Source organism: Schistocerca gregaria, chromosome 3 (assembly GCF_023897955.1).
Source record: "Schistocerca gregaria isolate iqSchGreg1 chromosome 3, iqSchGreg1.2, whole genome shotgun sequence".
Lineage (NCBI taxonomy): Eukaryota > Metazoa > Arthropoda > Insecta > Orthoptera > Acrididae > Schistocerca > Schistocerca gregaria.
Genome location: NC_064922.1, coordinates 20,897,090 through 20,922,640, shown reverse-complemented (window position 1 = coordinate 20,922,640; position 25,551 = coordinate 20,897,090). Strand labels below are relative to the sequence as shown.

The 25,551-nt window shown below is 49.4% G+C and overlaps 11 non-coding genes across 11 annotated transcripts; all 11 read right to left on the bottom strand.

Annotated features, from left to right (window-relative positions):
• Window positions 1-4,529: 4,529 nt before the first annotated feature.
• Window positions 4,530-4,603, bottom strand: Trnaa-agc (transfer RNA alanine (anticodon AGC)). The gene has a single exon. It is a non-coding gene; the product is annotated as a tRNA-Ala (tRNA).
• A 1,398-nt stretch (window positions 4,604-6,001) lies between these two features.
• Trnaa-agc (transfer RNA alanine (anticodon AGC)) lies at window positions 6,002-6,075 on the bottom strand. Its single transcript has one exon. It is a non-coding gene; the product is annotated as a tRNA-Ala (tRNA).
• Window positions 6,076-7,460: 1,385 nt separating this feature from the next.
• Trnaa-agc (transfer RNA alanine (anticodon AGC)) lies at window positions 7,461-7,534 on the bottom strand. Its single transcript has one exon. It is a non-coding gene; the product is annotated as a tRNA-Ala (tRNA).
• A 1,387-nt stretch (window positions 7,535-8,921) lies between these two features.
• Trnaa-agc (transfer RNA alanine (anticodon AGC)) lies at window positions 8,922-8,995 on the bottom strand. Its single transcript has one exon. It is a non-coding gene; the product is annotated as a tRNA-Ala (tRNA).
• A 1,388-nt stretch (window positions 8,996-10,383) lies between these two features.
• Trnaa-agc (transfer RNA alanine (anticodon AGC)) lies at window positions 10,384-10,457 on the bottom strand. Its single transcript has one exon. It is a non-coding gene; the product is annotated as a tRNA-Ala (tRNA).
• A 5,817-nt stretch (window positions 10,458-16,274) lies between these two features.
• Trnaa-agc (transfer RNA alanine (anticodon AGC)) lies at window positions 16,275-16,348 on the bottom strand. Its single transcript has one exon. It is a non-coding gene; the product is annotated as a tRNA-Ala (tRNA).
• Window positions 16,349-17,748: 1,400 nt separating this feature from the next.
• Window positions 17,749-17,822, bottom strand: Trnaa-agc (transfer RNA alanine (anticodon AGC)). The gene has a single exon. It is a non-coding gene; the product is annotated as a tRNA-Ala (tRNA).
• Window positions 17,823-19,209: 1,387 nt separating this feature from the next.
• On the bottom strand, window positions 19,210-19,283 carry Trnaa-agc (transfer RNA alanine (anticodon AGC)). The gene has a single exon. It is a non-coding gene; the product is annotated as a tRNA-Ala (tRNA).
• A 1,387-nt stretch (window positions 19,284-20,670) lies between these two features.
• Window positions 20,671-20,744, bottom strand: Trnaa-agc (transfer RNA alanine (anticodon AGC)). The gene has a single exon. It is a non-coding gene; the product is annotated as a tRNA-Ala (tRNA).
• A 2,871-nt stretch (window positions 20,745-23,615) lies between these two features.
• On the bottom strand, window positions 23,616-23,692 carry Trnaa-agc (transfer RNA alanine (anticodon AGC)). Its single transcript has one exon. It is a non-coding gene; the product is annotated as a tRNA-Ala (tRNA).
• A 1,385-nt stretch (window positions 23,693-25,077) lies between these two features.
• Trnaa-agc (transfer RNA alanine (anticodon AGC)) lies at window positions 25,078-25,151 on the bottom strand. Its single transcript has one exon. It is a non-coding gene; the product is annotated as a tRNA-Ala (tRNA).
• Between the last annotated feature and the right edge of the window lie 400 nt (window positions 25,152-25,551).

Sequence of the window (25,551 nt, the reverse complement as noted above, 5' to 3'; positions counted from 1 at the left end):
ATTGTGGATGCTAATCGTTCGCTTGTATCTGCCTACACACCTCTGCCGGTTGGGAATTATTCCACTTGCATCGCAAGGTGCGCATGTAGGTGTGTTAAAAATTCTGGAGGAGCTGGGTATCGATCCCAGTACCTCTCGCACGCTAAGCGAGCGCTCTACCATCTGAGCTACGCCCACCCCCCCCGATAACTAGTAGTGCTACATACAGTCATATCAACGTCACAGACCCTTGCACTCCCATTATTCCGCAGACAAACACTACTCTCTATGTATCAGTGAGGGTGTCTTTCAGGTTTCGTGCATTCTGTATCGAATCGTAGTTGGCCACAATGAAAGTGGCACGCATAACGTCGAAAATAGAGTTCAGACACCGCTCTGAGTAAGACGAACGTGTTGTCCACCTCTAGACTTCAATGACGTTAAGCAGTGATACCTAAGACAGATCTGCACTCGATGACACCACGATAACAGCCGGTCCCCACACTTACATCTTGCTCTCCTTATGACAGTATACATCATATCAGTCTGTGACGCTGGATTTGCAACTTCTTGCGTGCGTTTATGTTCGCTGCGACCAACACTTACCATGCACTGACCACAAAACATGGAGGAGCCGGGGCTTGAAACCGAGACCGTTCACACGCTAAGCGAACGATCTGCCAACTGAGCTACAGCTACACACACGACCAAGCCTGGCTATTCTCCATTCTTTGCGACTCTGATGTGCACGGACACGATGGTTGGTTGGTTTGTAGCGGCGAAGGTACCAGAATACAAAGGCGCGGACACGTTCATATACACAAGAGTTCCAAGTAGTTTCGATGCTCTGGTATTACGAATGCAAATTCCGTCTGTTTTGAACGTCTTAAATTGAAAGGGCGGTCACAAATTGGTCCATTTCACTCCTTGTCCACAATCACACAGCACCTGAGGTAACAAGCACATCTCAAGCCCCATTGTGCTCTCCATTGTTCATGCCAACTCAGTGCCTCGCTCTTTGCTACTGTGTCAAACTCTTGTCGTCCAACTGCAAAACACTGGGACACAACAAGTTTCCGCTTCCCCTTTGCACTGATCGTACTACGAAACGCTCCCCAAACTTGGCAATCACCCATGCAGATGACTTTTCCGACTTAACACGACGCTCACGCAACGCTCACGCTAGTGACAGCCTTATTTATAGTTCGACGTCGCGCCAAAGCGAATGAGCACATTTCGCCTACGGCTTAGGCCGCTCTTCTAGTGTGGCTGCCCTGTGTCTGCAGGCAGCGAGGGGCTGCAAGCTTCCTGTGTTCGCACCTATATCACCTGTGCTTTCGTTGTCAGAGACAGACTATCGCAAAACATACAACTCACTCCATGAATTGATTGCTACGGCATCTGTTATCAGCAGTCACAACCAGCAACACCAGTAGCAGCCGACTGCACGCAAAGAATGGGAACGTGCAGTGGGATTTACGTGAAATCGGCGCAATTGTGGATGCTAATCGTTCGCTTGTATCTGCCTACACACCTCTGCCGGTTGGGAATTATTCCACTTGCATCGCAAGGTGCGCATGTAGGTGTGTTAAAAATTCTGGAGGAGCTGGGTATCGATCCCAGTACCTCTCACACGCTAAGCGAGCGCTCTACCATCTGAGCTACGCCCACCCCCCCCCCCCCCGATAACTAGTAGTGCTACATACAGTCATATCAACGTCACAGACCCTTGCACTCCCATTATTCCGCAGACAAACACTACTCTCTATGTATCAGTGAGGGTGTCTTTCAGGTTTCGTGCATTCTGTATCGAATCGTAGTTGGCCACAATGAAAGTGGCACGCATAACGTCGAAAATAGAGTTCAGACACCGCTCTGAGTAAGACGAACGTGTTGTCCACCTCTAGACTTCAATGACGTTAAGCAGTGATACCTAAGACAGATCTGCACTCGATGACACCACGATAACAGCCGGTCCCCACACTTACATCTTGCTCTCCTTATGACAGTATACATCATATCAGTCTGTGACGCTGGATTTGCAACTTCTTGCGTGCGTTTATGTTCGCTGCGACCAACACTTACCATGCACTGACCACAAAACATGGAGGAGCCGGGGCTTGAAACCGAGACCGTTCACACGCTAAGCGAACGATCTGCCAACTGAGCTACAGCTACACACACGACCAAGCCTGGCTATTCTCCATTCTTTGCGACTCTGATGTGCACGGACACGATGGTTGGTTGGTTTGTAGCGGCGAAGGTACCAGAATACAAAGGCGCGGACACGTTCATATACACAAGAGTTCCAAGTAGTTTCGATGCTCTGGTATTACGAATGCAAATTCCGTCTGTTTTGAACGTCTTAAATTGAAAGGGCGGTCACAAATTGGTCCATTTCACTCCTTGTCCACAATCACACAGCACCTGAGGTAACAAGCACATCTCAAGCCCCATTGTGCTCTCCATTGTTCATGCCAACTCAGTGCCTCGCTCTTTGCTACTGTGTCAAACTCTTGTCGTCCAACTGCAAAACACTGGGACACAACAAGTTTCCGCTTCCCCTTTGCACTGATCGTACTACGAAACGCTCCCCAAACTTGGCAATCACCCATGCAGATGACTTTTCCGACTTAACACGACGCTCACGCAACGCTCACGCTAGTGACAGCCTTATTTATAGTTCGACGTCGCGCCAAAGCGAATGAGCACATTTCGCCTACGGCTTAGGCCGCTCTTCTAGTGTGGCTGCCCTGTGTCTGCAGGCAGCGAGGGGCTGCAAGCTTCCTGTGTTCGCACCTATATCACCTGTGCTTTCGTTGTCAGAGACAGACTATCGCAAAACATACAACTCACTCCATGAATTGATTGCTACGGCATCTGTTATCAGCAGTCACAACCAGCAACACCAGTAGCAGCCGACTGCACGCAAAGAATGGGAACGTGCAGTGGGATTTACGTGAAATCGGCGCAATTGTGGATGCTAATCGTTCGCTTGTATCTGCCTACACACCTCTGCCGGTTGGGAATTATTCCACTTGCATCGCAAGGTGCGCATGTAGGTGTGTTAAAAATTCTGGAGGAGCTGGGTATCGATCCCAGTACCTCTCGCACGCTAAGCGAGCGCTCTACCATCTGAGCTACGCCCACCCCCCCCGATAACTAGTAGTGCTACATACAGTCATATCAACGTCACAGACCCTTGCACTCCCATTATTCCGCAGACAAACACTACTCTCTATGTATCAGTGAGGGTGTCTTTCAGGTTTCGTGCATTCTGTATCGAATCGTAGTTGGCCACAATGAAAGTGGCACGCATAACGTCGAAAATAGAGTTCAGACACCGCTCTGAGTAAGACGAACGTGTTGTCCACCTCTAGACTTCAATGACGTTAAGCAGTGATACCTAAGACAGATCTGCACTCGATGACACCACGATAACAGCCGGTCCCCACACTTACATCTTGCTCTCCTTATGACAGTATACATCATATCAGTCTGTGACGCTGGATTTGCAACTTCTTGCGTGCGTTTATGTTCGCTGCGACCAACACTTACCATACACTGACCACAAAACATGGAGGAGCCGGGGCTTGAAACCGAGACCGTTCACACGCTAAGCGAACGATCTGCCAACTGAGCTACAGCTACACACACGACCAAGCCTGGCTATTCTCCATTCTTTGCGACTCTGATGTGCACGGACACGATGGTTGGTTGGTTTGTAGCGGCGAAGGTACCAGAATACAAAGGCGCGGACACGTTCATATACACAAGAGTTCCAAGTAGTTTCGATGCTCTGGTATTACGAATGCAAATTCCGTCTGTTTTGAACGTCTTAAATTGAAAGGGCGGTCACAAATTGGTCCATTTCACTCCTTGTCCACAATCACACAGCACCTGAGGTAACAAGCACATCTCAAGCCCCATTGTGCTCTCCATTGTTCATGCCAACTCAGTGCCTCGCTCTTTGCTACTGTGTCAAACTCTTGTCGTCCAACTGCAAAACACTGGGACACAACAAGTTTCCGCTTCCCCTTTGCACTGATCGTACTACGAAACGCTCCCCAAACTTGGCAATCACCCATGCAGATGACTTTTCCGACTTTACACGACGCTCACGCAACGCTCACGCTAGTGACAGCCTTATTTATAGTTCGACGTCGCGCCAAAGCGAATGAGCACATTTCGCCTACGGCTTAGGCCGCTCTTCTAGTGTGGCTGCCCTGTGTCTGCAGGCAGCGAGGGGCTGCAAGCTTCCTGTGTTCGCACCTATATCACCTGTGCTTTCGTTGTCAGAGACAGACTATCGCAAAACATACAACTCACTCCATGAATTGATTGCTACGGCATCTGTTATCAGCAGTCACAACCAGCAACACCAGTAGCAGCCGACTGCACGCAAAGAATGGGAACGTGCAGTGGGATTTACGTGAAATCGGCGCAATTGTGGATGCTAATCGTTCGCTTGTATCTGCCTACACACCTCTGCCGGTTGGGAATTATTCCACTTGCATCGCAAGGTGCGCATGTAGGTGTGTTAAAATTTCTGGAGGCGCTGGGTATCGATCCCAGTACCTCTCGCACGCTAAGCGAGCGCTCTACCATCTGAGCTACGCCCACCCCCCCGATAACTAGTAGTGCTACATACAGTCATATCAACGTCACAGACCCTTGCACTCCCATTATTCCGCAGACAAACACTACTCTCTATGTATCAGTGAGGGTGTCTTTCAGGTTTCGTGCATTCTGTATCGAATCGTAGTTGGCCACAATGAAAGTGGCACGCATAACGTCGAAAATAGAGTTCAGACACCGCTCTGAGTAAGACGAACGTGTTGTCCACCTCTAGACTTCAATGACGTTAAGCCGTGATACCTAAGACAGATCAGCACTCGATGACACCACGATAACAGCCGGTCCCCACACTTACATCTTGCTCTCCTTATGACAGTATACATCATATCAGTCTGTGACGCTGGTTTTGCAACTTCTTGCGTGCGTTTATGTTCGCTGCGACCAACACTTACCATGCACTGACCACAAAACATGGAGGAGCCGGGGCTTGAAACCGAGACCGTTCACACGCTAAGCGAACGATCTGCCAACTGAGCTACAGCTACACACACGACCAAGCCTGGCTATTCTCCATTCTTTGCGACTCTGATGTGCACGGACACGATGGTTGGTTGGTTTGTAGCGGCGAAGGTACCAGAATACAAAGGCGCGGACACGTTCATATACACAAGAGTTCCAAGTAGTTTCGATGCTCTGGTATTACGAATGCAAATTCCGTCTGTTTTGAACGTCTTAAATTGAAAGGGCGGTCACAAATTGGTCCATTTCACTCCTTGTCCACAATCACACAGCACCTGAGGTAACAAGCACATCTCAAGCCCCATTGTGCTCTCCATTGTTCATGCCAACTCAGTGCCTCGCTCTTTGCTACTGTGTCAAACTCTTGTCGTCCAACTGCAAAACACTGGGACACAACAAGTTTCCGCTTCCCCTTTGCACTGATCGTACTACGAAACGCTCCCCAAACTTGGCAATCACCCATGCAGATGACTTTTCCGACTTAACACGACGCTCACGCAACGCTCACGCTAGTGACAGCCTTATTTATAGTTCGACGTCGCGCCAAAGCGAATGAGCACATTTCGCCTACGGCTTAGGCCGCTCTTCTAGTGTGGCTGCCCTGTGTCTGCAGGCAGCGAGGGGCTGCAAGCTTCCTGTGTTCGCACCTATATCACCTGTGCTTTCGTTGTCAGAGACAGACTATCGCAAAACATACAACTCACTCCATGAATTGATTGCTACGGCATCTGTTATCAGCAGTCACAACCAGCAACACCAGTAGCAGCCGACTGCACGCAAAGAATGGGAACGTGCAGTGGGATTTACGTGAAATCGGCGCAATTGTGGATGCTAATCGTTCGCTTGTATCTGCCTACACACCTCTGCCGGTTGGGAATTATTCCACTTGCATCGCAAGGTGCGCATGTAGGTGTGTTAAAAATTCTGGAGGCGCTGGGTATCGATCCCAGTACCTCTCGCACGCTAAGCGAGCGCTCTACCATCTGAGCTACGCCCACCCCCCCCGATAACTAGTAGTGCTACATACAGTCATATCAACGTCACAGACCCTTGCACTCCCATTATTCCGCAGACAAACACTACTCTCTATGTATCAGTGAGGGTGTCTTTCAGGTTTCGTGCATTCTGTATCGAATCGTAGTTGGCCACAATGAAAGTGGCACGCATAACGTCGAAAATAGAGTTCAGACACCGCTCTGAGTAAGACGAACGTGTTGTCCACCTCTAGACTTCAATGACGTTAAGCCGTGATACCTAAGACAGATCTGCACTCGATGACACCACGATAACAGCCGGTCCCCACACTTACATCTTGCTCTCCTTATGACAGTATACATCATATCAGTCTGTGACGCTGGTTTTGCAACTTCTTGCGTGCGTTTATGTTCGCTGCGACCAACACTTACCATGCACTGACCACAAAACATGGAGGAGCCGGGGCTTGAAACCGAGACCGTTCACACGCTAAGCGAACGATCTGCCAACTGAGCTACAGCTACACACACGACCAAGCCTGGCTATTCTCCATTCTTTGCGACTCTGATGTGCACGGACACGATGGTTGGTTGGTTTGTAGCGGCGAAGGTACCAGAATACAAAGGCGCGGACACGTTCATATACACAAGAGTTCCAAGTAGTTTCGATGCTCTGGTATTACGAATGCAAATTCCGTCTGTTTTGAACGTCTTAAATTGAAAGGGCGGTCACAAATTGGTCCATTTCACTCCTTGTCCACAATCACACAGCACCTGAGGTAACAAGCACATCTCAAGCCCCATTGTGCTCTCCATTGTTCATGCCAACTCAGTGCCTCGCTCTTTGCTACTGTGTCAAACTCTTGTCGTCCAACTGCAAAACACTGGGACACAACAAGTTTCCGCTTCCCCTTTGCACTGATCGTACTACGAAACGCTCCCCAAACTTGGCAATCACCCATGCAGATGACTTTTCCGACTTTACACGACGCTCACGCAACGCTCACGCTAGTGACAGCCTTATTTATAGTTCGACGTCGCGCCAAAGCGAATGAGCACATTTCGCCTACGGCTTAGGCCGCTCTTCTAGTGTGGCTGCCCTGTGTCTGCAGGCAGCGAGGGGCTGCAAGCTTCCTGTGTTCGCACCTATATCACCTGTGCTTTCGTTGTCAGAGACAGACTATCGCAAAACATACAACTCACTCCATGAATTGATTGCTACGGCATCTGTTATCAGCAGTCACAACCAGCAACACCAGTAGCAGCCGACTGCACGCAAAGAATGGGAACGTGCAGTGGGATTTACGTGAAATCGGCGCAATTGTGGATGCTAATCGTTCGCTTGTATCTGCCGGTTGGGAATTATTCCACTTGCATCGCAAGGTGCGCATGTAGGTGTGTTAAAATTTCTGGAGGCGCTGGGTATCGATCCCAGTACCTCTCGCACGCTAAGCGAGCGCTCTACCATCTGAGCTACGCCCACCCCCCCGATAACTAGTAGTGCTACATACAGTCATATCAACGTCACAGACCCTTGCACTCCCATTATTCCGCAGACAAACACTACTCTCTATGTATCAGTGAGGGTGTCTTTCAGGTTTCGTGCATTCTGTATCGAATCGTAGTTGGCCACAATGAAAGTGGCACGCATAACGTCGAAAATAGAGTTCAGACACCGCTCTGAGTAAGACGAACGTGTTGTCCACCTCTAGACTTCAATGACGTTAAGCCGTGATACCTAAGACAGATCTGCACTCGATGACACCACGATAACAGCCGGTCCCCACACTTACATCTTGCTCTCCTTATGACAGTATACATCATATCAGTCTGTGACGCTGGTTTTGCAACTTCTTGCGTGCGTTTATGTTCGCTGCGACCAACACTTACCATGCACTGACCACAAAACATGGAGGAGCCGGGGCTTGAAACCGAGACCGTTCACACGCTAAGCGAACGATCTGCCAACTGAGCTACAGCTACACACACGACCAAGCCTGGCTATTCTCCATTCTTTGCGACTCTGATGTGCACGGACACGATGGTTGGTTGGTTTGTAGCGGCGAAGGTACCAGAATACAAAGGCGCGGACACGTTCATATACACAAGAGTTCCAAGTAGTTTCGATGCTCTGGTATTACGAATGCAAATTCCGTCTGTTTTGAACGTCTTAAATTGAAAGGGCGGTCACAAATTGGTCCATTTCACTCCTTGTCCACAATCACACAGCACCTGAGGTAACAAGCACATCTCAAGCCCCATTGTGCTCTCCATTGTTCATGCCAACTCAGTGCCTCGCTCTTTGCTACTGTGTCAAACTCTTGTCGTCCAACTGCAAAACACTGGGACACAACAAGTTTCCGCTTCCCCTTTGCACTGATCGTACTACGAAACGCTCCCCAAACTTGGCAATCACCCATGCAGATGACTTTTCCGACTTAACACGACGCTCACGCTAGTGACAGCCTTATTTATAGTTCGACGTCGCGCCAAAGCGAATGAGCACATTTCGCCTACGGCTTAGGCCGCTCTTCTAGTGTGGCTGCCCTGTGTCTGCAGGCAGCGAGGGGCTGCAAGCTTCCTGTGTTCGCACCTATATCACCTGTGCTTTCGTTGTCAGAGACAGACTATCGCAAAACATACAACTCACTCCATGAATTGATTGCTACGGCATCTGTTATCAGCAGTCACAACCAGCAACACCAGTAGCAGCCGACTGCACGCAAAGAATGGGAACGAGCAGTGGGATTTACGTGAAATCGGCGCAATTGTGGATGCTAATCGTTCGCTTGTATCTGCCTACACACCTCTGCCGGTTGGGAATTATTCCACTTGCATCGCAAGGTGCGCATGTAGGTGTGTTAAAAATTCTGGAGGCGCTGGGTATCGATCCCAGTACCTCTCGCACGCTAAGCGAGCGCTCTACCATCTGAGCTACGCCCACCCCCCCCGATAACTAGTAGTGCTACATACAGTCATATCAACGTCACAGACCCTTGCACTCCCATTATTCCGCAGACAAACACTACTCTCTATGTATCAGTGAGGGTGTCTTTCAGGTTTCGTGCATTCTGTATCGAATCGTAGTTGGCCATAATGAAAGTGGCACGCATAACGTCGAAAATAGAGTTCAGACACCGCTCTGAGTAAGACGAACGTGTTGTCCACCTCTAGACTTCAATGACGTTAAGCCGTGATACCTAAGACAGATCTGCACTCGATGACACCACGATAACAGCCGGTCCCCACACTTACATCTTGCTCTCCTTATGACAGTATACATCATATCAGTCTGTGACGCTGGTTTTGCAACTTCTTGCGTGCGTTTATGTTCGCTGCGACCAACACTTACCATGCACTGACCACAAAACATGGAGGAGCCGGGGCTTGAAACCGAGACCGTTCACACGCTAAGCGAACGATCTGCCAACTGAGCTACAGCTACACACACGACCAAGCCTGGCTATTCTCCATTCTTTGCGACTCTGATGTGCACGGACACGATGGTTGGTTGGTTTGTAGCGGCGAAGGTACCAGAATACAAAGGCGCGGACACGTTCATATACACAAGAGTTCCAAGTAGTTTCGATGCTCTGGTATTACGAATGCAAATTCCGTCTGTTTTGAACGTCTTAAATTGAAAGGGCGGTCACAAATTGGTCCATTTCACTCCTTGTCCACAATCACACAGCACCTGAGGTAACAAGCACATCTCAAGCCCCATTGTGCTCTCCATTGTTCATGCCAACTCAGTGCCTCGCTCTTTGCTACTGTGTCAAACTCTTGTCGTCCAACTGCAAAACACTGGGACACAACAAGTTTCCGCTTCCCCTTTGCACTGATCGTACTACGAAACGCTCCCCAAACTTGGCAATCACCCATGCAGATGACTTTTCCGACTTTACACGACGCTCACGCTAGTGACAGCCTTATTTATAGTTCGACGTCGCGCCAAAGCGAATGAGCACATTTCGCCTACGGCTTAGGCCGCTCTTCTAGTGTGGCTGCCCTGTGTCTGCAGGCAGCGAGGGGCTGCAAGCTTCCTGTGTTCGCACCTATATCACCTGTGCTTTCGTTGTCAGAGACAGACTATCGCGAAACATACAACTCACTCCATGAATTGATTGCTACGGCATCTGTTATCAGCAGTCACAACCAGCAACAACAGTAGCAGCCGACTGCACGCAAAGAATGGGAACGTGCAGTGGGATTTACGTGAAATCGGCGCAATTGTGGATGCTAATCGTTCGCTTGTATCTGCCTACACACCTCTGCCGGTTGGGAATTATTCCACTTGCATCGCAAGGTGCGCATGTAGGTGTGTTAAAATTTCTGGAGGCGCTGGGTATCGATCCCAGTACCTCTCGCACGCTAAGCGAGCGCTCTACCATCTGAGCTACGCCCACCCCCCCGATAACTAGTAGTGCTACATACAGTCATATCAACGTCACAGACCCTTGCACTCCCATTATTCCGCAGACAAACACTACTCTCTATGTATCAGTGAGGGTGTCTTTCAGGTTTCGTGCATTCTGTATCGAATCGTAGTTGGCCACAATGAAAGTGGCACGCATAACGTCGAAAATAGAGTTCAGACACCGCTCTGAGTAAGACGAACGTGTTGTCCACCTCTAGACTTCAATGACGTTAAGCAGTGATACCTAAGACAGATCTGCACTCGATGACACCACGATAACAGCCGGTCCCCACACTTACATCTTGCTCTCCTTATGACAGTATACATCATATCAGTCTGTGACGCTGGATTTGCAACTTCTTGCGTGCGTTTATGTTCGCTGCGACCAACACTTACCATGCACTGACCACAAAACATGGAGGAGCCGGGGCTTGAAACCGAGACCGTTCACACGCTAAGCGAACGATCTGCCAACTGAGCTACAGCTACACACACGACCAAGCCTGGCTATTCTCCATTCTTTGCGACTCTGATGTGCACAGACACGATGGTTGGTTGGTTTGTAGCGGCGAAGGTACCAGAATACAAAGGCGCGGACACGTTCATATACACAAGAGTTCCAAGTAGTTTCGATGCTCTGGTATTACGAATGCAAATTCCGTCTGTTTTGAACGTCTTAAATTGAAAGGGCGGTCACAAATTGGTCCATTTCACTCCTTGTCCACAATCACACAGCACCTGAGGTAACAAGCACATCTCAAGCCCCATTGTGCTCTCCATTGTTCATGCCAACTCAGTGCCTCGCTCTTTGCTACTGTGTCAAACTCTTGTCGTCCAACTGCAAAACACTGGGACACAACAAGTTTCCGCTTCCCCTTTGCACTGATCGTACTACGAAACGCTCCCCAAACTTGGCAATCACCCATGCAGATGACTTTTCCGACTTAACACGACGCTCACGCAACGCTCACGCTAGTGACAGCCTTATTTATAGTTCGACGTCGCGCCAAAGCGAATGAGCACATTTCGCCTACGGCTTAGGCCGCTCTTCTAGTGTGGCTGCCCTGTGTCTGCAGGCAGCGAGGGGCTGCAAGCTTCCTGTGTTCGCACCTATATCACCTGTGCTTTCGTTGTCAGAGACAGACTATCGCAAAACATACAACTCACTCCATGAATTGATTGCTACGGCATCTGTTATCAGCAGTCACAACCAGCAACACCAGTAGCAGCCGACTGCACGCAAAGAATGGGAACGTGCAGTGGGATTTACGTGAAATCGGCGCAATTGTGGATGCTAATCGTTCGCTTGTATCTGCCTACACACCTCTGCCGGTTGGGAATTATTCCACTTGCATCGCAAGGTGCGCATGTAGGTGTGTTAAAAATTCTGGAGGAGCTGGGTATCGATCCCAGTACCTCTCGCACGCTAAGCGAGCGCTCTACCATCTGAGCTACGCCCACCCCCCCCGATAACTAGTAGTGCTACATACAGTCATATCAACGTCACAGACCCTTGCACTCCCATTATTCCGCAGACAAACACTACTCTCTATGTATCAGTGAGGGTGTCTTTCAGGTTTCGTGCATTCTGTATCGAATCGTAGTTGGCCACAATGAAAGTGGCACGCATAACGTCGAAAATAGAGTTCAGACACCGCTCTGAGTAAGACGAACGTGTTGTCCACCTCTAGACTTCAATGACGTTAAGCAGTGATACCTAAGACAGATCTGCACTCGATGACACCACGATAACAGCCGGTCCCCACACTTACATCTTGCTCTCCTTATGACAGTATACATCATATCAGTCTGTGACGCTGGATTTGCAACTTCTTGCGTGCGTTTATGTTCGCTGCGACCAACACTTACCATGCACTGACCACAAAACATGGAGGAGCCGGGGCTTGAAACCGAGACCGTTCACACGCTAAGCGAACGATCTGCCAACTGAGCTACAGCTACACACACGACCAAGCCTGGCTATTCTCCATTCTTTGCGACTCTGATGTGCACGGACACGATGGTTGGTTGGTTTGTAGCGGCGAAGGTACCAGAATACAAAGGCGCGGACACGTTCATATACACAAGAGTTCCAAGTAGTTTCGATGCTCTGGTATTACGAATGCAAATTCCGTCTGTTTTGAACGTCTTAAATTGAAAGGGCGGTCACAAATTGGTCCATTTCACTCCTTGTCCACAATCACACAGCACCTGAGGTAACAAGCACATCTCAAGCCCCATTGTGCTCTCCATTGTTCATGCCAACTCAGTGCCTCGCTCTTTGCTACTGTGTCAAACTCTTGTCGTCCAACTGCAAAACACTGGGACACAACAAGTTTCCGCTTCCCCTTTGCACTGATCGTACTACGAAACGCTCCCCAAACTTGGCAATCACCCATGCAGATGACTTTTCCGACTTAACACGACGCTCACGCAACGCTCACGCTAGTGACAGCCTTATTTATAGTTCGACGTCGCGCCAAAGCGAATGAGCACATTTCGCCTACGGCTTAGGCCGCTCTTCTAGTGTGGCTGCCCTGTGTCTGCAGGCAGCGAGGGGCTGCAAGCTTCCTGTGTTCGCACCTATATCACCTGTGCTTTCGTTGTCAGAGACAGACTATCGCAAAACATACAACTCACTCCATGAATTGATTGCTACGGCATCTGTTATCAGCAGTCACAACCAGCAACACCAGTAGCAGCCGACTGCACGCAAAGAATGGGAACGTGCAGTGGGATTTACGTGAAATCGGCGCAATTGTGGATGCTAATCGTTCGCTTGTATCTGCCTACACACCTCTGCCGGTTGGGAATTATTCCACTTGCATCGCAAGGTGCGCATGTAGGTGTGTTAAAAATTCTGGAGGAGCTGGGTATCGATCCCAGTACCTCTCACACGCTAAGCGAGCGCTCTACCATCTGAGCTACGCCCACCCCCCCCCCCCCCCCCCCGATAACTAGTAGTGCTACATACAGTCATATCAACGTCACAGACCCTTGCACTCCCATTATTCCGCAGACAAACACTACTCTCTATGTATCAGTGAGGGTGTCTTTCAGGTTTCGTGCATTCTGTATCGAATCGTAGTTGGCCACAATGAAAGTGGCACGCATAACGTCGAAAATAGAGTTCAGACACCGCTCTGAGTAAGACGAACGTGTTGTCCACCTCTAGACTTCAATGACGTTAAGCAGTGATACCTAAGACAGATCTGCACTCGATGACACCACGATAACAGCCGGTCCCCACACTTACATCTTGCTCTCCTTATGACAGTATACATCATATCAGTCTGTGACGCTGGATTTGCAACTTCTTGCGTGCGTTTATGTTCGCTGCGACCAACACTTACCATGCACTGACCACAAAACATGGAGGAGCCGGGGCTTGAAACCGAGACCGTTCACACGCTAAGCGAACGATCTGCCAACTGAGCTACAGCTACACACACGACCAAGCCTGGCTATTCTCCATTCTTTGCGACTCTGATGTGCACGGACACGATGGTTAGTTGGTTTGTAGCGGCGAAGGTACCAGAATACAAAGGCGCGGACACGTTCATATACACAAGAGTTCCAAGTAGTTTCGATGCTCTGGTATTACGAATGCAAATTCCGTCTGTTTTGAACGTCTTAAATTGAAAGGGCGGTCACAAATTGGTCCATTTCACTCCTTGTCCACAATCACACAGCACCTGAGGTAACAAGCACATCTCAAGCCCCATTGTGCTCTCCATTGTTCATGCCAACTCAGTGCCTCGCTCTTTGCTACTGTGTCAAACTCTTGTCGTCCAACTGCAAAACACTGGGACACAACAAGTTTCCGCTTCCCCTTTGCACTGATCGTACTACGAAACGCTCCCCAAACTTGGCAATCACCCATGCAGATGACTTTTCCGACTTAACACGACGCTCACGCAACGCTCACGCTAGTGACAGCCTTATTTATAGTTCGACGTCGCGCCAAAGCGAATGAGCACATTTCGCCTACGGCTTAGGCCGCTCTTCTAGTGTGGCTGCCCTGTGTCTGCAGGCAGCGAGGGGCTGCAAGCTTCCTGTGTTCGCACCTATATCACCTGTGCTTTCGTTGTCAGAGACAGACTATCGCAAAACATACAACTCACTCCATGAATTGATTGCTACGGCATCTGTTATCAGCAGTCACAACCAGCAACACCAGTAGCAGCCGACTGCACGCAAAGAATGGGAACGTGCAGTGGGATTTACGTGAAATCGGCGCAATTGTGGATGCTAATCGTTCGCTTGTATCTGCCTACACACCTCTGCCGGTTGGGAATTATTCCACTTGCATCGCAAGGTGCGCATGTAGGTGTGTTAAAAATTCTGGAGGAGCTGGGTATCGATCCCAGTACCTCTCGCACGCTAAGCGAGCGCTCTACCATCTGAGCTACGCCCACCCCCCCCGATAACTAGTAGTGCTACATACAGTCATATCAACGTCACAGACCCTTGCACTCCCATTATTCCGCAGACAAACACTACTCTCTATGTATCAGTGAGGGTGTCTTTCAGGTTTCGTGCATTCTGTATCGAATCGTAGTTGGCCACAATGAAAGTGGCACGCATAACGTCGAAAATAGAGTTCAGACACCGCTCTGAGTAAGACGAACGTGTTGTCCACCTCTAGACTTCAATGACGTTAAGCAGTGATACCTAAGACAGATCTGCACTCGATGACACCACGATAACAGCCGGTCCCCACACTTACATCTTGCTCTCCTTATGACAGTATACATCATATCAGTCTGTGACGCTGGATTTGCAACTTCTTGCGTGCGTTTATGTTCGCTGCGACCAACACTTACCATACACTGACCACAAAACATGGAGGACCCGGGGCTTGAAACCGAGACCGTTCACACGCTAAGCGAACGATCTGCCAACTGAGCTACAGCTACACACACGACCAAGCCTGGCTATTCTCCATTCTTTGCGACTCTGATGTGCACGGACACGATGGTTGGTTGGTTTGTAGCGGCGAAGGTACCAGAATACAAAGGCGCGGACACGTTCATATACACAAGAGTTCCAAGTAGTTTCGATGCTCTGGTATTACGAATGCAAATTCCGTCTGTTTTGAACGTCTTAAATTGAAAGGGCGGTCACAAATTGGTCCATTTCACTCCTTGTCCACAATCACACAGCACCTGAGGTAACAAGCACATCTCAAGCCCCATTGTGCTCTCCATTGTTCATGCCAACTCAGTGCCTCGCTCTTTGCTACTGTGTCAAACTCTTGTCGTCCAACTGCAAAACACTGGGACACAACAAGTTTCCGCTTCCCCTTTGCACTGATCGTACTACGAAACGCTCCCCAAACTTGGCAATCACCCATGCAGATGACTTTTCCGACTTTACACGACGCTCACGCTAGTGACAGCCTTATTTATAGTTCGACGTCGCGCCAAAGCGAATGAGCACATTTCGCCTACGGCTTAGGCCGCTCTTCTAGTGTGGCTGCCCTGTGTCTGCAGGCAGCGAGGGGCTGCAAGCTTCCTGTGTTCGCACCTATATCACCTGTGCTTTCGTTGTCAGAGACAGACTATCGCAAAACATACAACTCACTCCATGAATTGATTGCTACGGCATCTGTTATCAGCAGTCACAACCAGCAACACCAGTAGCAGCCGACTGCACGCAAAGAATGGGAACGAGCAGTGGGATTTACGTGAAATCGGCGCAATTGTGGATGCTAATCGTTCGCTTGTATCTGCCTACACACCTCTGCCGGTTGGGAATTATTCCACTTGCATCGCAAGGTGCGCATGTAGGTGTGTTAAAAATTCTGGAGGCGCTGGGTATCGATCCCAGTACCTCTCGCACGCTAAGCGAGCGCTCTACCATCTGAGCTACGCCCACCCCCCCCCGATAACTAGTAGTGCTACATACAGTCATATCAACGTCACAGACCCTTGCACTCCCATTATTCCGCAGACAAACACTACTCTCTATGTATCAGTGAGGGTGTCTTTCAGGTTTCGTGCATTCTGTATCGAATCGTAGTTGGCCATAATGAAAGTGGCACGCATAACGTCGAAAATAGAGTTCAGACACCGCTCTGAGTAAGACGAACGTGTTGTCCACCTCTAGACTTCAATGACGTTAAGCCGTGATACCTAAGACAGATCTGCACTCGATGACACCACGATAACAGCCGGTCCCCACACTTACATCTTGCTCTCCTTATGACAGTATACATCATATCAGTCTGTGACGCTGGTTTTGCAACTTCTTGCGTGCGTTTATGTTCGCTGCGACCAACACTTACCATGCACTGACCACAAAACATGGAGGAGCCGGGGCTTGAAACCGAGACCGTTCACACGCTAAGCGAACGATCTGCCAACTGAGCTACAGCTACACACACGACCAAGCCTGGCTATTCTCCATTCTTTGCGACTCTGATGTGCACGGACACGATGGTTGGTTGGTTTGTAGCGGCGAAGGTACCAGAATACAAAGGCGCGGACACGTTCATATACACAAGAGTTCCAAGTAGTTTCGATGCTCTGGTATTACGAATGCAAATTCCGTCTGTTTTGAACGTCTTAAATTGAAAGGGCGGTCACAAATTGGTCCATTTCACTCCTTGTCCACAATCACACAGCACCTGAGGTAACAAGCACATCTCAAGCCCCATTGTGCTCTCCATTGTTCATGCCAACTCAGTGCCTCGCTCTTTGCTACTGTGTCAAACTCTTGTCGTCCAACTGCAAAACACTGGGACACAACAAGTTTCCGCTTCCCCTTTGCACTGATCGTACTACGAAACGCTCCCCAAACTTGGCAATCACCCATGCAGATGACTTTTCCGACTTTACACGACGCTCACGCAACGCTCACGCTAGTGACAGCCTTATTTATAGTTCGACGTCGCGCCAAAGCGAATGAGCACATTTCGCCTACGGCTTAGGCCGCTCTTCTAGTGTGGCTGCCCTGTGTCTGCAGGCAGCGAGGGGCTGCAAGCTTCCTGTGTTCGCACCTATATCACCTGTGCTTTCGTTGTCAGAGACAGACTATCGCAAAACATACAACTCACTCCATGAATTGATTGCTACGGCATCTGTTATCAGCAGTCACAACCAGCAACACCAGTAGCAGCCGACTGCACGCAAAGAATGGGAACGTGCAGTGGGATTTACGTGAAATCGGCGCAATTGTGGATGCTAATCGTTCGCTTGTATCTGCCTACACACCTCTGCCGGTTGGGAATTATTCCACTTGCATCGCAAGGTGCGCATGTAGGTGTGTTAAAAATTCTGGAGGCGCTGGGTATCGATCCCAGTACCTCTCGCACGCTAAGCGAGCGCTCTACCATCTGAGCTACGCCCACCCCCCCGATAACTAGTAGTGCTACATACAGTCATATCAACGTCACAGACCCTTGCACTCCCATTATTCCGCAGACAAACACTACTCTCTATGTATCAGTGAGGGTGTCTTTCAGGTTTCGTGCATTCTGTATCGAATCGTAGTTGGCCACAATGAAAGTGGCACGCATAACGTCGAAAATAGAGTTCAGATACCGCTCTGAGTAAGACGAACGTGTTGTCCACCTCTAGACTTCAATGACGTTAAGCAGTGATACCTAAGACAGATCTGCACTCGATGACACCACGATAACAGCCGGTCCCCACACTTACATCTTGCTCTCCTTATGACAGTATACATCATATCAGTCTGTGACGCTGGATTTGCAACTTCTTGCGTGCGTTTATGTTCGCTGCGACCAACACTTACCATGCACTGACCACAAAACATGGAGGAGCCGGGGCTTGAAACCGAGACCGTTCACACGCTAAGCGAACGATCTGCCAACTGAGCTACAGCTACACACACGACCAAGCCTGGCTATTCTCCATTCTTTGCGACTCTGATGTGCACGGACACGATGGTTGGTTGGTTTGTAGCGGCGAAGGTACCAGAATACAAAGGCGCGGACACGTTCATATACACAAGAGTTCCAAGTAGTTTCGATGCTCTGGTATTACGAATGCAAATTCCGTCTGTTTTGAACGTCTTAAATTGAAAGGGCGGTCACAAATTGGTCCATTTCACTCCTTGTCCACAATCACACAGCACCTGAGGTAACAAGCACATCTCAAGCCCCATTGTGCTCTCCATTGTTCATGCCAACTCAGTGCCTCGCTCTTTGCTACTGTGTCAAACTCTTGTCGTCCAACTGCAAAACACTGGGACACAACAAGTTTCCGCTTCCCCTTTGCACTGATCGTACTACGAAACGCTCCCCAAACTTGGCAATCACCCATGCAGATGACTTTTCCGACTTTACACGACGCTCACGCTAGTGACAGCCTTATTTATAGTTCGACGTCGCGCCAAAGCGAATGAGCACATTTCGCCTACGGCTTAGGCCGCTCTTCTAGTGTGGCTGCCCTGTGTCTGCAGGCAGCGAGGGGCTGCAAGCTTCCTGTGTTCGCACCTATATCACCTGTGCTTTCGTTGTCAGAGACAGACTATCGCGAAACATACAACTCACTCCATGAATTGATTGCTACGGCATCTGTTATCAGCAGTCACAACCAGCAACACCAGTAGCAGCCGACTGCACGCAAAGAATGGGAACGTGCAGTGGGATTTACGTGAAATCGGCGCAATTGTGGATGCTAATCGTTCGCTTGTATCTGCCTACACACCTCTGCCGGTTGGGAATTATTCCACTTGCATCGCAAGGTGCGCATGTAGGTGTGTTAAAATTTCTGGAGGCGCTGGGTATCGATCCCAGTACCTCTCGCACGCTAAGCGAGCGCTCTACCATCTGAGCTACGCCCACCCCCCCGATAACTAGTAGTGCTACATACAGTCATATCAACGTCACAGACCCTTGCACTCCCATTATTCCGCAGACAAACACTACTCTCTATGTATCAGTGAGGGTGTCTTTCAGGTTTCGTGCATTCTGTATCGAATCGTAGTTGGCCACAATGAAAGTGGCACGCATAACGTCGAAAATAGAGTTCAGACACCGCTCTGAGTAAGACGAACGTGTTGTCCACCTCTAGACTTCAATGACGTTAAGCAGTGATACCTAAGACAGATCTGCACTCGATGACACCACGATAACAGCCGGTCCCCACACTTACATCTTGCTCTCCTTATGACAGTATACATCATATCAGTCTGTGACGCTGGATTTGCAACTTCTTGCGTGCGTTTATGTTCGCTGCGACCAACACTTACCATGCACTGACCACAAAACATGGAGGAGCCGGGGCTTGAAACCGAGACCGTTCACACGCTAAGCGAACGATCTGCCAACTGAGCTACAGCTACACACACGACCAAGCCTGGCTATTCTCCATTCTTTGCGACTCTGATGTGCACGGACACGATGGTTGGTTGGTTTGTAGCGGCGAAGGTACCAGAATACAAAGGCGCGGACACGTTCATATACACAAGAGTTCCAAGTAGTTTCGATGCTCTGGTATTACGAATGCAAATTCCGTCTGTTTTGAACGTCTTAAATTGAAAGGGCGGTCACAAATTGGTCCATTTCACTCCTTGTCCACAATCACACAGCACCTGAGGTAACAAGCACATCTCAAGCCCCATTGTGCTCTCCATTGTTCATGCCAACTCAGTGCCTCGCTCTTTGCTACTGTGTCAAACTCTTGTCGTCCAACTGCAAAACACTGGGACACAACAAGTTTCCGCTTCCCCTTTGCACTGATCGTACTACGAAACGCTCCCCAAACTTGGCAATCACCCATGCAGATGACTTTTCCGACTTTACACGACGCTCACGCTAGTGACAGCCTTATTTATAGTTCGACGTCGCGCCAAAGCGAATGAGCACATTTCGCCTACGGCTTAGGCCGCTCTTCTAGTGTGGCTGCCCTGTGTCTGCAGGCAGCGAGGGGCTGCAAGCTTCCTGTGTTCGCACCTATATCACCTGTGCTTTCGTTGTCAGAGACAGACTATCGCAAAACATACAACTCACTCCATGAATTGATTGCTACGGCATCTGTTATCAGCAGTCACAACCAGCAACACCAGTAGCAGCCGACTGCACGCAAAGAATGGGAACGTGCAGTGGGATTTACGTGAAATCGGCGCAATTGTGGATGCTAATCGTTCGCTTGTATCTGCCTACACACCTCTGCCGGTTGGGAATTATTCCACTTGCATCGCAAGGTGCGCATGTAGGTGTGTTAAAAATTCTGGAGGCGCTGGGTATCGATCCCAGTACCTCTCGCACGCTAAGCGAGCGCTCTACCATCTGAGCTACGCCCACCCCCCCGATAACTAGTAGTGCTACATACAGTCATATCAACGTCACAGACCCTTGCACTCCCATTATTCCGCAGACAAACACTACTCTCTATGTATCAGTGAGGGTGTCTTTCAGGTTTCGTGCATTCTGTATCGAATCGTAGTTGGCCACAATGAAAGTGGCACGCATAACGTCGAAAATAGAGTTCAGACACCGCTCTGAGTAAGACGAACGTGTTGTCCACCTCTAGACTTCAATGACGTTAAGCAGTGATACCTAAGACAGATCTGCACTCGATGACACCACGATAACAGCCGGTCCCCACACTTACATCTTGCTCTCCTTATGACAGTATACATCATATCAGTCTGTGACGCTGGATTTGCAACTTCTTGCGTGCGTTTATGTTCGCTGCGACCAACACTTACCATGCACTGACCACAAAACATGGAGGAGCCGGGGCTTGAAACCGAGACCGTTCACACGCTAAGCGAACGATCTGCCAACTGAGCTACAGCTACACACACGACTAAGCCTGGCTATTCTCCATTCTTTGCGACTCTGATGTGCACGGACACGATGGTTGGTTGGTTTGTAGCGGCGAAGGTACCAGAATACAAAGGCGCGGACACGTTCATATACAGAAGAGTTCCAAGTAGTTTCGATGCTCTGGTATTACGAATGCAAATTCCGTCTGTTTTGAACGTCTTAAATTGAAAGGGCGGTCACAAATTGGTCCATTTCACTCCTTGTCCACAATCACACAGCACCTGAGGTAACAAGCACATCTCAAGCCCCATTGTGCTCTCCATTGTTCATGCCAACTCAGTGCCTCGCTCTTTGCTACTGTGTCAAACTCTTGTCGTCCAACTGCAAAACACTGGGACACAACAAGTTTCCGCTTCCCCTTTGCACTGATCGTACTACGAAACGCTCCCCAAACTTGGCAATCACCCATGCAGATGACTTTTCCGACTTAACACGACGCTCACGCAACGCTCACGCTAGTGACAGCCTTATTTATAGTTCGACGTCGCGCCAAAGCGAATGAGCACATTTCGCCTACGGCTTAGGCCGCTCTTCTAGTGTGGCTGCCCTGTGTCTGCAGGCAGCGAGGGGCTGCAAGCTTCCTGTGTTCGCACCTATATCACCTGTGCTTTCGTTGTCAGAGACAGACTATCGCAAAACATACAACTCACTCCATGAATTGATTGCTACGGCATCTGTTATCAGCAGTCACAACCAGCAACACCAGTAGCAGCCGACTGCACGCAAAGAATGGGAACGTGCAGTGGGATTTACGTGAAATCGGCGCAATTGTGGATGCTAATCGTTCGCTTGTATCTGCCTACACACCTCTGCCGGTTGGGAATTATTCCACTTGCATCGCAAGGTGCGCATGTAGGTGTGTTAAAAATTCTGGAGGAGCTGGGTATCGATCCCAGTACCTCTCGCACGCTAAGCGAGCGCTCTACCATCTGAGCTACGCCCACCCCCCCCGATAACTAGTAGTGCTACATACAGTCATATCAACGTCACAGACCCTTGCACTCCCATTATTCCGCAGACAAACACTACTCTCTATGTATCAGTGAGGGTGTCTTTCAGGTTTCGTGCATTCTGTATCGAATCGTAGTTGGCCACAATGAAAGTGGCACGCATAACGTCGAAAATAGAGTTCAGACACCGCTCTGAGTAAGACGAACGTGTTGTCCACCTCTAGACTTCAATGACGTTAAGCAGTGATACCTAAGACAGATCTGCACTCGATGACACCACGATAACAGCCGGTCCCCACACTTACATCTTGCTCTCCTTATGACAGTATACATCATATCAGTCTGTGACGCTGGATTTGCAACTTCTTGCGTGCGTTTATGTTCGCTGCGACCAACACTTACCATACACTGACCACAAAACATGGAGGAGCCGGGGCTTGAAACCGAGACCGTTCACACGCTAAGCGAACGATCTGCCAACTGAGCTACAGCTACACACACGACCAAGCCTGGCTATTCTCCATTCTTTGCGACTCTGATGTGCACGGACACGATGGTTGGTTGGTTTGTAGCGGCGAAGGTACCAGAATACAAAGGCGCGGACACGTTCATATACACAAGAGTTCCAAGTAGTTTCGATGCTCTGGTATTACGAATGCAAATTCCGTCTGTTTTGAACGTCTTAAATTGAAAGGGCGGTCACAAATTGGTCCATTTCACTCCTTGTCCACAATCACACAGCACCTGAGGTAACAAGCACATCTCAAGCCCCATTGTGCTCTCCATTGTTCATGCCAACTCAGTGCCTCGCTCTTTGCTACTGTGTCAAACTCTTGTAGTCCAACTGCAAAACACTGGGACACAACAAGTTTCCGCTTCCCCTTTGCACTGATCGTACTACGAAACGCTCCCCAAACTTGGCAATCACCCATGCAGATGACTTTTCCGACTTAACACGACGCTCACGCAACGCTCACGCTAGTGACAGCCTTATTTATAGTTCGACGTCGCGCCAAAGCGAATGAGCACATTTCGCCTACGGCTTAGGCCGCTCTTCTAGTGTGGCTGCCCTGTGTCTGCAGGCAGCGAGGGGCTGCAAGCTTCCTGTGTTCGCACCTATATCACCTGTGCTTTCGTTGTCAGAGACAGACTATCGCAAAACATACAACTCACTCCATGAATTGATTGCTACGGCATCTGTTATCAGCAGTCACAACCAGCAACACCAGTAGCAGCCGACTGCACGCAAAGAATGGGAACGTGCAGTGGGATTTACGTGAAATCGGCGCAATTGTGGATGCTAATCGTTCGCTTGTATCTGCCTACACACCTCTGCCGGTTGGGAATTATTCCACTTGCATCGCAAGGTGCGCATGTAGGTGTGTTAAAAATTCTGGAGGCGCTGGGTATCGATCCCAGTACCTCTCGCACGCTAAGCGAGCGCTCTACCATCTGAGCTACGCCCAACCCCCCCGATAACTAGTAGTGCTACATACAGTCATATCAACGTCACAGACCCTTGCACTCCCATTATTCCGCAGACAAACACTACTCTCTATGTATCAGTGAGGGTGTCTTTCAGGTTTCGTGCATTCTGTATCGAATCGTAGTTGGCCACAATGAAAGTGGCACGCATAACGTCGAAAATAGAGTTCAGACACCGCTCTGAGTAAGACGAACGTGTTGTCCACCTCTAGACTTCAATGACGTTAAGCCGTGATACCTAAGACAGATCTGCACTCGATGACACCACGATAACAGCCGGTCCCCACACTTACATCTTGCTCTCCTTATGACAGTATACATCATATCAGTCTGTGACGCTGGTTTTGCAACTTCTTGCGTGCGTTTATGTTCGCTGCGACCAACACTTACCATGCACTGACCACAAAACATGGAGGAGCCGGGGCTTGAAACCGAGACCGTTCACACGCTAAGCGAACGATCTGCCAACTGAGCTACAGCTACACACACGACCAAGCCTGGCTATTCTCCATTCTTTGCGACTCTGATGTGCACGGACACGATGGTTGGTTGGTTTGTAGCGGCGAAGGTACCAGAATACAAAGGCGCGGACACGTTCATATACACAAGAGTTCCAAGTAGTTTCGATGCTCTGGTATTACGAATGCAAATTCCGTCTGTTTTGAACGTCTTAAATTGAAAGGGCGGTCACAAATTGGTCCATTTCACTCCTTGTCCACAATCACACAGCACCTGAGGTAACAAGCACATCTCAAGCCCCATTGTGCTCTCCATTGTTCATGCCAACTCAGTGCCTCGCTCTTTGCTACTGTGTCAAACTCTTGTCGTCCAACTGCAAAACACTGGGACACAACAAGTTTCCGCTTCCCCTTTGCACTGATCGTACTACGAAACGCTCCCCAAACTTGGCAATCACCCATGCAGATGACTTTTCCGACTTTACACGACGCTCACGCTAGTGACAGCCTTATTTATAGTTCGACGTCGCGCCAAAGCGAATGAGCACATTTCGCCTACGGCTTAGGCCGCTCTTCTAGTGTGGCTGCCCTGTGTCTGCAGGCAGCGAGGGGCTGCAAGCTTCCTGTGTTCGCACCTATATCACCTGTGCTTTCGTTGTCAGAGACAGACTATCGCAAAACATACAACTCACTCCATGAATTGATTGCTACGGCATCTGTTATCAGCAGTCACAACCAGCAACACCAGTAGCAGCCGACTGCACGCAAAGAATGGGAACGTGCAGTGGGATTTACGTGAAATCGGCGCAATTGTGGATGCTAATCGTTCGCTTGTATCTGCCTACACACCTCTGCCGGTTGGGAATTATTCCACTTGCATCGCAAGGTGCGCATGTAGGTGTGTTAAAAATTCTGGAGGCGCTGGGTATCGATCCCAGTACCTCTCGCACGCTAAGCGAGCGCTCTACCATCTGAGCTACGCCCACCCCCCCGATAACTAGTAGTGCTACATACAGTCATATCAACGTCACAGACCCTTGCACTCCCATTATTCCACAGACAAACACTACTCTCTATGTATCAGTGAGGGTGTCTTTCAGGTTTCGTGCATTCTGTATCGAATCGTAGTTGGCCACAATGAAAGTGGCACGCATAACGTCGAAAATAGAGTTCAGACACCGCTCTGAGTAAGACGAACGTGTTGTCCACCTCTAGACTTCAATGACGTTAAGCCGTGATACCTAAGACAGATCTGCACTCGATGACACCACGATAACAGCCGGTCCCCACACTTACATCTTGGTCTCCTTATGACAGTATACATCATATCAGTCTGTGACGCTGGTTTTGCAACTTCTTGCGTGCGTTTATGTTCGCTGCGACCAAC